Source organism: Nerophis ophidion, linkage group LG01 (genome assembly GCF_033978795.1).
Source record: "Nerophis ophidion isolate RoL-2023_Sa linkage group LG01, RoL_Noph_v1.0, whole genome shotgun sequence".
NCBI classification, from domain to species: domain Eukaryota; kingdom Metazoa; phylum Chordata; class Actinopteri; order Syngnathiformes; family Syngnathidae; genus Nerophis; species Nerophis ophidion.
Genome location: NC_084611.1, coordinates 41721431 through 41732817, shown reverse-complemented (window position 1 = coordinate 41732817; position 11387 = coordinate 41721431). Strand labels below are relative to the sequence as shown.

Genomic DNA, 11387 nt, shown 5'->3' with positions numbered 1-11387 from the left:
AGCTGCTAAGCTAACGAGGCTAGCGGAGAAAGGCAGCGCCGGTCTGAAGGAAGCTTCTCCCCCGCCACCGTGACCACCACTTCCCGAAGACAGCTGGCACCCCACTCGGCGATGGAAAGTTTCTGTGAGTATGGCTTCCTGCGCTTCGTGCACTTTACTCATGGATAGGTTGGCTTTGCTAGAGAGCCGTGTCCGACAGTTAGAGCAGTGTAATTTCGTAACTTTAGACGTTGCGAACACATCCACTAGCGTTAGCTGTAGCGAGCTAACTAGCCCAGCTTGTAGCAGCCCTAACCGGCCTACAAGCTACGGTGTACCGGTTGAGACGCATAATAGATTTAGCCCTTTAGCTAGTCCTACACCCCAGTCTACCGGGCACCACACTTTAGTCATAGGGGACTCCATCACCCGAAACATAAAGCTTAGCAAACCAGCCACAATTAAGTGTATTCCCGGGGGCAGAGCACCTGACATTGAAGCTAATCTTAGGGAGCTAACTCGCAACAGGTCTAGTAAACACGTACGGCAGGCTAACCGCACCACTAGTTATGCGAATATAGTAATACACGTTGGCTCCAATGACGTTAGGATGAGACAATCAGAGATTACAAAGAGAAACATAGCCAGGGCTTGTAATCTCGCCAGAAAGATGTCCAGTCATCGAGTAATTGTCTCTGGCCCCCTGCCTGGGAGAGGCAATGATGAGAGATATAGCAGATTAGTCTCTCTTAACAAGTGGCTGGATAGCTTCTGCAGACAACAGGGATTTACGTTTATTGAAAATTGGCCCTCTTTCTGGGGCAAACCTGGCTTGCTGAGGAGAGACGGCCTTCACCCTAACCAGGAAGGCGCTATCCTCTTGTCTCGGAACATAGACTTCGCATTGAGCCACATTTGACTAACTGCACTAGAGCAAGCCCGGTCACAGGCAATTACAGAGCCTGCTAGCCTGGGTATGGAGTCAGTTAAGCTAGAACTAGCCAGCGCCAGGCTGGACGATCCCTGTACACATAGCAATTTTCGTAGAATAATACACAACTCACAAAATGTTTTTTCTACTGTGTCTCTGACTACGTCAGAGTTAGACATGCGTTCTACTGAGGTGGCAAATTATGATGCGTTCAGTTTATCGCAGCGCCAAGTAGACAATCTGAAAATTCCCGTCATATCAATTCCTAGATATGGTCGTAATTATTTTAAGTACACTGCGCATAATAAACGCAACATTATTAATATTGCTACAACGGATAATTTTATCAACAACTCCTTAAAACAGCCCACTACCTATAATATGGGCTTTCTAAACATCAGATCTTTGTCTCCCAAAACGTTATTAGTCAATGAGGTCATTAGAGACAACAACCTTAACGTCATCGGTCATAGCGAAACCTGGCTTAAACCAGACGACTTTTTTGCGATAAATGAGGCATCCCCTCCTAACTATACGAATGCGCATATTGCCCGTCACCTCAAAAGGGGAGGGGGTGTCGCACTAATATACAACGAAAACTTTAACTTTAGTCTTAACTTAAATAATAAATATAAATCGTTTGAGGTGCTTTCTATGAAGTCTGCCACACCTCTGCCTCTGTGCTTGGCCGTTATCTACCGCCCCCCAGGGCCCTATTCGGACTTTATTAGTGAATTCTCAGAGTTTGTTGCTGATCTAGTGACGCACGCCGATAATATAATTATGAGGGACTTTAATATCCATATGAATACCCCATTGGACCCACCGTGCGTGGCGCTCCAGACTATAATTGATAGCTGTGGTCTTACACAAATAATAAATGAACCGACGAATCGCAGCGGTAATACGATAGACCTAGTGCTTGTCAGAGGTATCACCGTTTCCAAAGTTATGATACTCCCGTATACTAAAGTAATGTCCGATCATTACCTTATAAAATTCGAAGTTCAGACTCATGTTCGGCAAGCTAATAATAATAATAACTGCTATAGCAGCCACAACATTAATGCTGCCACAACGACGACTCTTGCGGACCTACTGCCCTCGGTAATGGCACCGTTCCCAAAGTATGTGGGCTCTATTGATAACCTCACTAACAACTTTAACAACGCCCTGCGCGAAACCATTGATAGTATAGCACCGCTGAAGTTAAAAAAGGCTCCAAAAAGGCGTACGCCATGGTTTCCTGAAGAAACTAGAGCTCTGAAATTATTATGTAGAAAGCTGGAACGCAAATGGCGCACGACTAAACTTGAGGTGCACCATCAAGCATGGAGTGATAGTTTAATAACTTATAAACGCATGCTTACCTTAGCTAAAACTAATTATTACTCAAATCTCATCCGCATTAATAAAAACGATCCAAAATTTTTGTTTAGTACAGTAGCATCGCTAACCCAACAAGGGACTCCTTCCAGTAGCTCCACCCATTCGGCAGATGACTTTATGAAGTTCTTTAATAAGAAAATTTAACTTATTAGAAACGAAATTAAAGACAATGCGTCCCAGCTACAACGGGGTTATAGTAACACAGATACGACTGTATATACGGCGGATACTGCAAATATCCAAAATAATTTCTCTCGTTTTGATGAAATAACATTAGAAGGATTGTTACAACGTGTAAATGGAATAAAACAAACAACATGTTTACTTGACCCACTTCCTGGGAAACTTATCAAGGAGCTTTTTGTATTATTAGGTCCATCAGTGCAAAATATTATAAACTTATCACTTTCCTCGGGCACTGTTCCCCTTGCATTCAAAAAAGCGGTTATTCATCCTCTCCTTAAAAGACCTAACCTCGATCCTGACCTCATGGTAAACTACCGACCGGTGTCTCACCTTCCCTTTATTTCGAAAATCCTCGAAAAAATTGTTGCAGAGCAGCTAAATGAACACTTAGCGTTTAACAATCTATGCGAAACCTTTCAATCCGGTTTCAGGGCAAATCACTCGACGGAGACAGCCCTCGCAAAATTGACTAATGATCTATTGCTAACGATGGACTCTGATGCGTCATCTATGTTGCTGCTCCTCGATCTTAGCGCTGCTTTCGATACCGTCGATCATAATATTTTATTAGAGCGTATCAAAACACAAATTGGTATGTCAGACTCAGCCCTGTCATGGTTTAACTCTTATCTTACTGATAGGATGCAGTGCGTCTCCCATAACAGTGTGACCTCGGACTATGTTAAGGTAACGTGTGGAGTTCCCCAGGGTTCGGTCCTTGGCCCTGTACTCTTCAGCATCTACATGCTGCCGCTGGGTGACGTCATACGCAAATACGGTATTAGCTTTCACTGTTATGCTGATGACACCTAACTCTACATGCCCCTAAAGCTGACCAACACGCCGGACTGTAGTCAGTTGGAAGCGTGTCTTAATGAAATTAAACAATGGATGTCCGCTAACTTTTTGCAACTTAATGCCAAAAAAACGGAAATGCTGATTATCGGTCCTGCTAGACACCGACCTCTATTTAATAATACAACTTTAACATTTGACAACCAAATAATAAAACAAGGTGACTCTGTAAAAAATCTGGGTATTATCTTCGACCCAACTCTCTCCTTTGAGTCACACATTAAAAGCGTTACTAAAACGGCCTTCTTTCATCTCCGTAATATCGCTAAAATTCGCTCCATTTTGTCCACTAAAAACGCCGAGATCATTATCCATGCGTTTGTTACGTCTCGTCTCGATTACTGTAACGTATTATTTTCGGGTCTCCCCATGTCTAGCATTAAAAGATTACAGTTGGTACAAAATGCGGCTGCTAGACTTTTGACAAGAACAAGAAAGTTTGATCATATTACGCCTGTACTGGCTCACCTGCACTGGCTTCCTGTGCACTTAAGATGTGACTTTAAGGTTTTACTACTTACGTATAAAATACTACACGGTCTAGCTCCAGCCTATCTTGCCGATTGTATTGTACCGTATGTCCCGGCAAGAAATCTGCGTTCAAAAGACTCCGGCTTATTAGTGATTCCTAGAGCCCAAAAAAAGTCGGCGGGCTATAGAGCGTTTTCCGTTCGGGCTCCAGTACTCTGGAATGCCCTCCCGGTAACAGTTCGAGATGCCACCTCAGTAGAAGCATTTAAGTCTCACCTTAAAACTCATCTGTATACTCTAGCCTTTAAATAGACCTCCTTTTTAGACCAGTTGATCTGCCGCTTCTTTTCTTTCTCCTATGTCCCCCCCTCCCTTGTGGAGGGGGTCCGGTCAGATGACCATGGATGAAGTACTGGCTGTCCAGAGTCGAGACCCAGGATGGACCGCTCGTCGGGACCCAGGATGGACCCCTCGCCTGTATCGGTTGGGGACATCTCTACGCTGCTGATCCGCTTGAGATGGTTTCCTGTGGACGGGACTCTCGCTGCTGTCTTGGATCCGCTTGAACTGAACTCTCGCGGCTGTGTTGGAGCCACTATGGATTGAACTTTCACAGTATCATGTTAGACCCGCTCGACATCCATTGCTTTCGGTCCCCTAGAGGGGGGGGGTTGCCCACATCTGAGGTCCTCTCCAAGGTTTCTCATAGTCAGCATTGTCACTGGCATCCCACTGGATGTGAATTCTCCCTGCCCACTGGGTGTGAGTTTTCCTTGCCCTTTTGTGGGTTCTTCCGAGGATGTTTTAGTCGTAATGATTTGTGCAGTCCTTTGAGACATTTGTGATTTGGGGCTATATAAATAAACATTGATTGATTGATTGAAATATAAATTGAATACAATGATTTGCAAATCATTTTCAACCCATATTCAATTGAATGTACTACAAAGACAAGATATTTGATGTACAAACTCATAAACTTTATTTATTTTTTGCCAAATAATAATTAACTTAGAATTTCATGGCTGCAACAAGTGCCAAAGTAGTTGGGAAAGGGCATGTTCACCTCTGGGTTACATCACCTTTTCTTTTAACAACACTCAAACGTTTGGGAACTGAGGAAACTAATTGTTGAAGCTTTGAAAGTGGAATTCTTTCCCATTCTTGTTTTATGTAGAGCTTCAGTCGTTCAACAGTCCGGGGTCTCCACTGTCGTATTTTACGCTTCATAATGCACCACACATTTTTGATGGGAAACAGATCTGGACTGCAGGCGGGCCAGGAAAGTACCCGCACTCTTTTTTTTACGATGCCATGCTGTTGTAACATGTGCTGAATGTGGCTTGGCATTGACTTGCTGAAATAAGCAGGGGCGTCCATAAAAAGACGGCGCTTAGATGGCAGCATATGTTGTTCCAAAACATGTATGTACCTTTCAGCATTAATGGTGCCTTCACAGATGTGTAAGTTACCCATGCCTTGGGCACTAATGCACCCCCATACCATCACAGATGCTGGCTTTTGAACTTTGCATGGATAACAGTCTGGATGGTTCCCTTCCCCTTTGGTTTGGATGACACAATGTCGAAAATTTCCAAAAACAATTTGAAATGTGGACTCGTCAGACCACAGAACACTTTTACACTTTGCATCAGTCCATCTTAGATGATCTCGGGCCCAGAGAAGTCGGCACTGTTTCTGGATGTTGTTGATAAATGGCTTTTGCTTTTGATCGAAGAGCTTTAACTTGCACTTACAGATGTAGCGACAAACTGTATTTAGTGACTGTGGTTTTCTGAAGTGTTCCTGAGCCCATGTGGTGATATCCTTTAGAGATTGCTGTCGGTTTTTGATACAGTGCCGTCTGAGGGATCAAAGGTCACGATCATTCAATGTTGGTTTCCGGCCATGCCGCTTACGTGGAGTGGTTTCTCCAGATTCTCTGAACCTTTTGATGATATTATGGACCAAAAAAATATTTATCAGTTTGAACATCACATATGTTGTCTTTGTAACATATTCAACTGAATATAGGTTGAAAAAGATTTGCAAATCATTGTATTCCGTTTATATTTTTACATCTGACACAATTTCTCAACTCATATGGAAACGGGGTTTGTACAAAAAAAAATATTTTGCTGAGAATAAGCGCTATATAAATGTACAACTTACATTAAATAAATATATAACCTATACATTTGTGTAGCAACCCTGAACGTGTATATTGGCTCCACATGTAAATGGGTTATACTGACTTATGTATAAAGCATTTTCTACATTCACAGTGCTCAATGCACTTTGATGCTATTTCCACATTTACCCATTCACACGAGTGTTGTCCCCGATACCAATACTTTGGTACCGGTACCAAAATAATTATGATACTTTTCGGTACTTTTCTAAATAAAGGGGACCAAAAAAATGGCATTTTTGGCTTTATTTTAACAAGAAATCTTAGGGTACATTAAACATAATTGAAAACACTGAAGTAGAAGCATCTAAGTCCCATCTTAAGACTCATCTGTATACTCTAGCCCAGGGGTCAGGAACCTTTTTGGCTGAGAGAGCCATGAAAGCCAAATATTTTAAAGTGTATTACCGTGAGAGCCATTTAATATATTTTTTTAACACTGAATACAACTAAATACACGCATTTTTAAGTAAGACCAACATTTTTGGAGTACAATGAGTCTTTTTTTTTTTTTTAATAAAATTCTAATTCTGAAGCTAACCAATAATAAATAAAATACTTCTTACCATTGATGCGACTTCTTGAACAGGTGCGGTAGAAAATGGATGGATGGATTAAAATGCATGAGATTGTTTTATATGTTGAACGTTATTTTCAACACTGTGATTACCAGCGGAATTATTAATTACTAATCGTGTTAAGCAGGTCTAGGCAATTATTTTAACTCGGGGGGCAAAATTTTGAGAAAAAAATGTGTCTGGGGGCCGGTATATCTGATTTTTAAGAACACTAACACAAAAACTCACAATGATGTCTGATTGAATGCTAAAAAAGTTATGAGAGACTGTCTTAAAAAACAAATTGGAATTTTACATTTTTTTACTGAACGAGACACCCAGAATGTACCTGAAAATAAAGAAGGTGGGATTTACAATATTATCTATGAACGATAAAACGCTGAATATTGACAACATATGAATGTCACACCCCCTCTCGATCGACATATTTTACAATCAAGCAAAACGCAACAAAAATGCAACAAACACAAGAAAATATGAAAGTGAAGGGTAAAAAAAAACACTTACAATCTGATGTATCTGATATATCACTAAGCTTTAGAACTTTGTTGTAAAAATGTCTTTCCACGTCTGTCCCTGACACCCTCATTTCAGGTTTATCGCTCTGGAAACACTCTGTGGAAACGCTCACCACCCACACTGCTTGGTGCCTTGTCTGAGCTGCCATGACTTAGATTACCATAGTAACAAATTAGATTAGCATAGTAACTAATTATATTACCATAGTAACTAGTATCTCATGCAGAAGAGCAGATTTCAACCATTGAAATACTTTGTATAGTTCAAGACTCACAGTAATTTGAAAACATCACTGCAAATCATAATGGCAGCTACAATTTCCATCTTGAAGATCTAAAAAAAATATTTGGGAATGTCCGGCGGGCCTGATTGAAAAGCATAACCTGTCCGCATGTGGCCCCCGGGCCTTAATTTGCCCAGTTCCCTATTATGCTAGAGCCACTATAAACTGGACTCTCACTATTACGTTAGATCCACTATGAACTGGACTTTCACATTATTATGTTAGATCCCCTATGGACTGAATCTCTCACTCTTATCTTAGAGCCACTATGGACTGGACTCTCACTATTATGTGGACCGGTACTTTTCAAAGGCTGTGTAGTACCGAATATGATTCTTTAATATCGCGGTACTATACCAATACCAGTATACCGTGCAACTCTAGTTCACACACACACATTCATTCGCGAGGCCCTAACCACGACCCATCAGGAGCAAGGGTGAAGTGACTTGATCAAGGACACAACAGACATGACGAGGATGGCGGAAGCTGGGAATCGAACCAGGAACTCGCTCTACAAACCGAGCGATGCCGTCCCCAAGTCAATGTGTTCTTGTGTGGCTGACTGTTTTTCGTTGACGTGCAGGCTTTAAAATGCAGCGAAGCCTGTTTTTTTAAATGCTGATATCGCTGACGATCACCCTCATGTGATCGTAGCTGGCCAAATTGTGGTCACGATTATAATTTGGTTAATCGTGCAGTGCTCAGGGAGGTTGTTTTCATTTGCAATATGACAGTAACGCCTCCTCACTTGAACCGTTATCAGAAAAACTGTCATGTCTTGGTAATCATGTTTTGTTTAGTTGTGTAGATTACTTCAAGACTCCATTAGTTCCAGTTTTTTCACTCCATTGTTTTTTTTTCCATGCCAACCCATTAGTTTTAACCTGTCCCCAAGTCACGCACCTGTTTTCACTAATCATGTAACTATTATTTAAATTGAAAGTTGCCAGGAAGTCAGGCTGGCGACTTTCTGTCAGAAGGTGAACTTTGGGGGTTTGTTTTTTCGGAATGCAAAGGAAAGTTGGAGCAGGCAAGGCATGAAGGTAATGACATCTTTTATTTTAACACTATAACTCCAAAAAAAGAAGCAAAAAAAGAAGCAAACAAAAGGCGCGCACAATGGCGGAGAACAAACTTGACTAATGAAACAAAACTTGCACAAAGGCAGAAACTATGAACAATAAACAAAAACCTACTTGGCATGGAACTATGAAACAAGCAGCGTGAATCGTAAACATGGCATGAAGTAGAGTGGAGGTAAAGTCACCAGCCTGACTTCCTGGTGACTTTCAATTTAAAAATTAGTTACATGATTAGTGAAAACAGGTGCGTAACTTGGGGACAGGTGAAAACTAATTGGTCAGCATGGAAACAAAACAATGGAGTGAAAAAACAGGAACTACTGCAGTCTTGAAGTAATCTAACACAACTAAACAAAACATGATCACCAAAACATGACAAAAACTTAAAAAGCGGATTATAAATGTGACTGGGGAGAGCAATTTACGCAAAATTTACACCAAATACATATTACATCAAGGGTGTTCAAATTTGTGGCCCGCAGTTAATCATTTACCGGCCCGCCACACGTTCTGCAAAAATTGCAAAATTGATGGTATCGCAAAAATGAAAAAAAAAACATTTAATAAAAGTGGAATGAAGTGAAATCTAATGAGAAAAAGTGGCAATGTTGACACAAAGCTGCCATGCAGACAGTATTTTTTTCCTTTTGTCTATATTTTCTTTTTTTCCATTGCTCAAAAAAAAAGGACAAAAAAAAATCTATTTTATAATGAATTATTACTTAAAAATGATCACTTTAAGATGTTTTATGTGGAAAAAATATTGCACATGTTGTGTAGTTGCCATATAAAAACATCAAAGTTTTGACAAAAGAGCATAAAACAAACAAAATAATAGTTCAAACTTAAAATCGACAGATATATCGGAAGTTGATCTTGAAATTTAAGTGTTAAAAGTAAAAAAAAACCTAATAAAAATGCATCACTTTATGAGTGGGGAACCTTTCGGATCTCAAATATATTTAGTAGGATTTTATTTAACTTTTCACTGTGATTACTCAAAAACATTAAATAATTAAAATCAATGGTGTCCTGCATTATTGATCTTTGAGGGCTTTAATTGTTAAATAAAGGAACTCTCCTGAAGGAATCAAAAAAGTTATATCCGTCCATCTGTCTATCTGTCTATCTATCTATCTATCTATCTATCTATCTATCTATCTATCTATCTATCTATCTATCTATCTATCTATCTATCTATCTATCTATCTATCTATCTATCTATCTATCTATCTATCTATCTATCTATCTAAATACTGCATATTTCAGTTTTACTATAAAAAACAAAGTTGTCTGACAGAAAAGGCATACAACCTTATTTGTTTTACATTATATCAACCTCAAGTTGATATAGAGATTTACTGTAAGCATTAAATAAAAATAAAAAATAATAATTTGACTTATTTTTAACATTTTAGTGACTGAGACCCTCTATGCTCCCCAGGAGCCCTAAGGATTAAAAAAAAAATCCATGTATTTTGTTAATGGTTTGAAAATGAACAATATCAAAATGACCGCCGCATGCTTACATTTTTCCGTGTGCGGCCCTCTGTGGAAAAAGTTTGGACACCCCTGTCTTACATACATGTCATCTAGAGCAGAGGTCTCAAACTCAATTCACCTGGGGGGGGGCCACTGGGTGCAGAGTCTGGGTGAGGCTGGGCGGCAAGAAAATATTTCTTAAACATTTTTTTGCATACTCTTCAGCATGTGTAGTTGTATATTGACGTTTCAATTTGTATTCCTTATGCACCGCAACTTTTTCTGTGCAAATAAGACACGTCGGGGTTCCCCTCTGCTCAACAAAGAAATATTGCATCCCCCACTTTTCCTGGAATTGTCTTTGCTCAACACTAACCTTTCTCTTCACTGCAGGCTTTGAAAAAGACATGTTTGGGGTTGTGGAATATATCTGACATTAGCCGACGCACGGACAATAATGTTGTTTCTGCAATGTGTGTCGCTCCGCTTTTCCTCCCTACAGCAACATGGCGGTCGGCGGATTATAGCCGGGAAAGTACCGGGATAGCAAACGCAAAAAGTGAGGGCTCCCGGAGTGTTATCCGGCATCATATACAAATATATGTAGTGTTCATCGTGTGAGGCAACGCACATGAAACAATTAAAAAAAAAAAAAAAAAATGTTGGAATTGGTCCAGGTTATGGGGGACCGTTATTACTGACGGACAGGTGTCGCGGTGTGACTGCAGCCAGGCACATAAGAAAACCTTGTCTCCATGGCAACGTCTCCGTCACTTTCACCCATTTGCCGCTTTTCCACTAACGCAGGGTTAGGCAACCCAGAACGTTGAAAGAGCCATTTTGGACCCAAATAACAACGCTGTCAAGCTCCAATCATATAAAACTTGCGAGCCGCACTCACATTAAACTTTGATATTAAGAGGGGGGCCGCAAAATAACCTCTAGCGGGCCGCAATTGGCCCGCGGGCCCCGTGTCTGAGACCCCTGATCTAGACCAGTGATTCTCAAACTGTAGTGTGTCTTGTGGTACACCAACAAAACACCTAATTAAATATTCAAACACTGTGTTACTGCGGTGAATTGTGAATTATATTTATATAGCTCTTTTCTCTAGTGACTCAAAGTGCTTTACATAGTGAAACCCATTGTGTAAATTACATTTTAACCAGTGTGGGTGTCACTGGGAGCAGGTGGGTAAAGTGTCTTGCCCAAGGACACAATGGCAATGACTAGGATGGTGGAAGCGGGATTCGAACCTGGAACCTACAAGTTACTAGCCATGCCGCCTGTTCAAACTGTATGCAATTTTAAAGTGGTAAAAAATAAATACTTGTTAAATAAAACCTCTGCTTAGCTTTTAATACATATTCAGGCTTACTACGCTACCAGCTCAGTGGCCTTGTGGTTGGAATGTCAGCCCGTGAGTTCAAACCCCAGC

General features: G+C 40.6%; 1 protein-coding gene across 4 annotated transcripts in view; it reads right to left on the bottom strand.

Annotated features, from left to right (window-relative positions):
- Positions 1–11387, bottom strand: part of nos1 (nitric oxide synthase 1 (neuronal)) — a 194548-nt gene that overhangs the window by 986 nt on the left and 182175 nt on the right. The window lies entirely within an intron of this gene.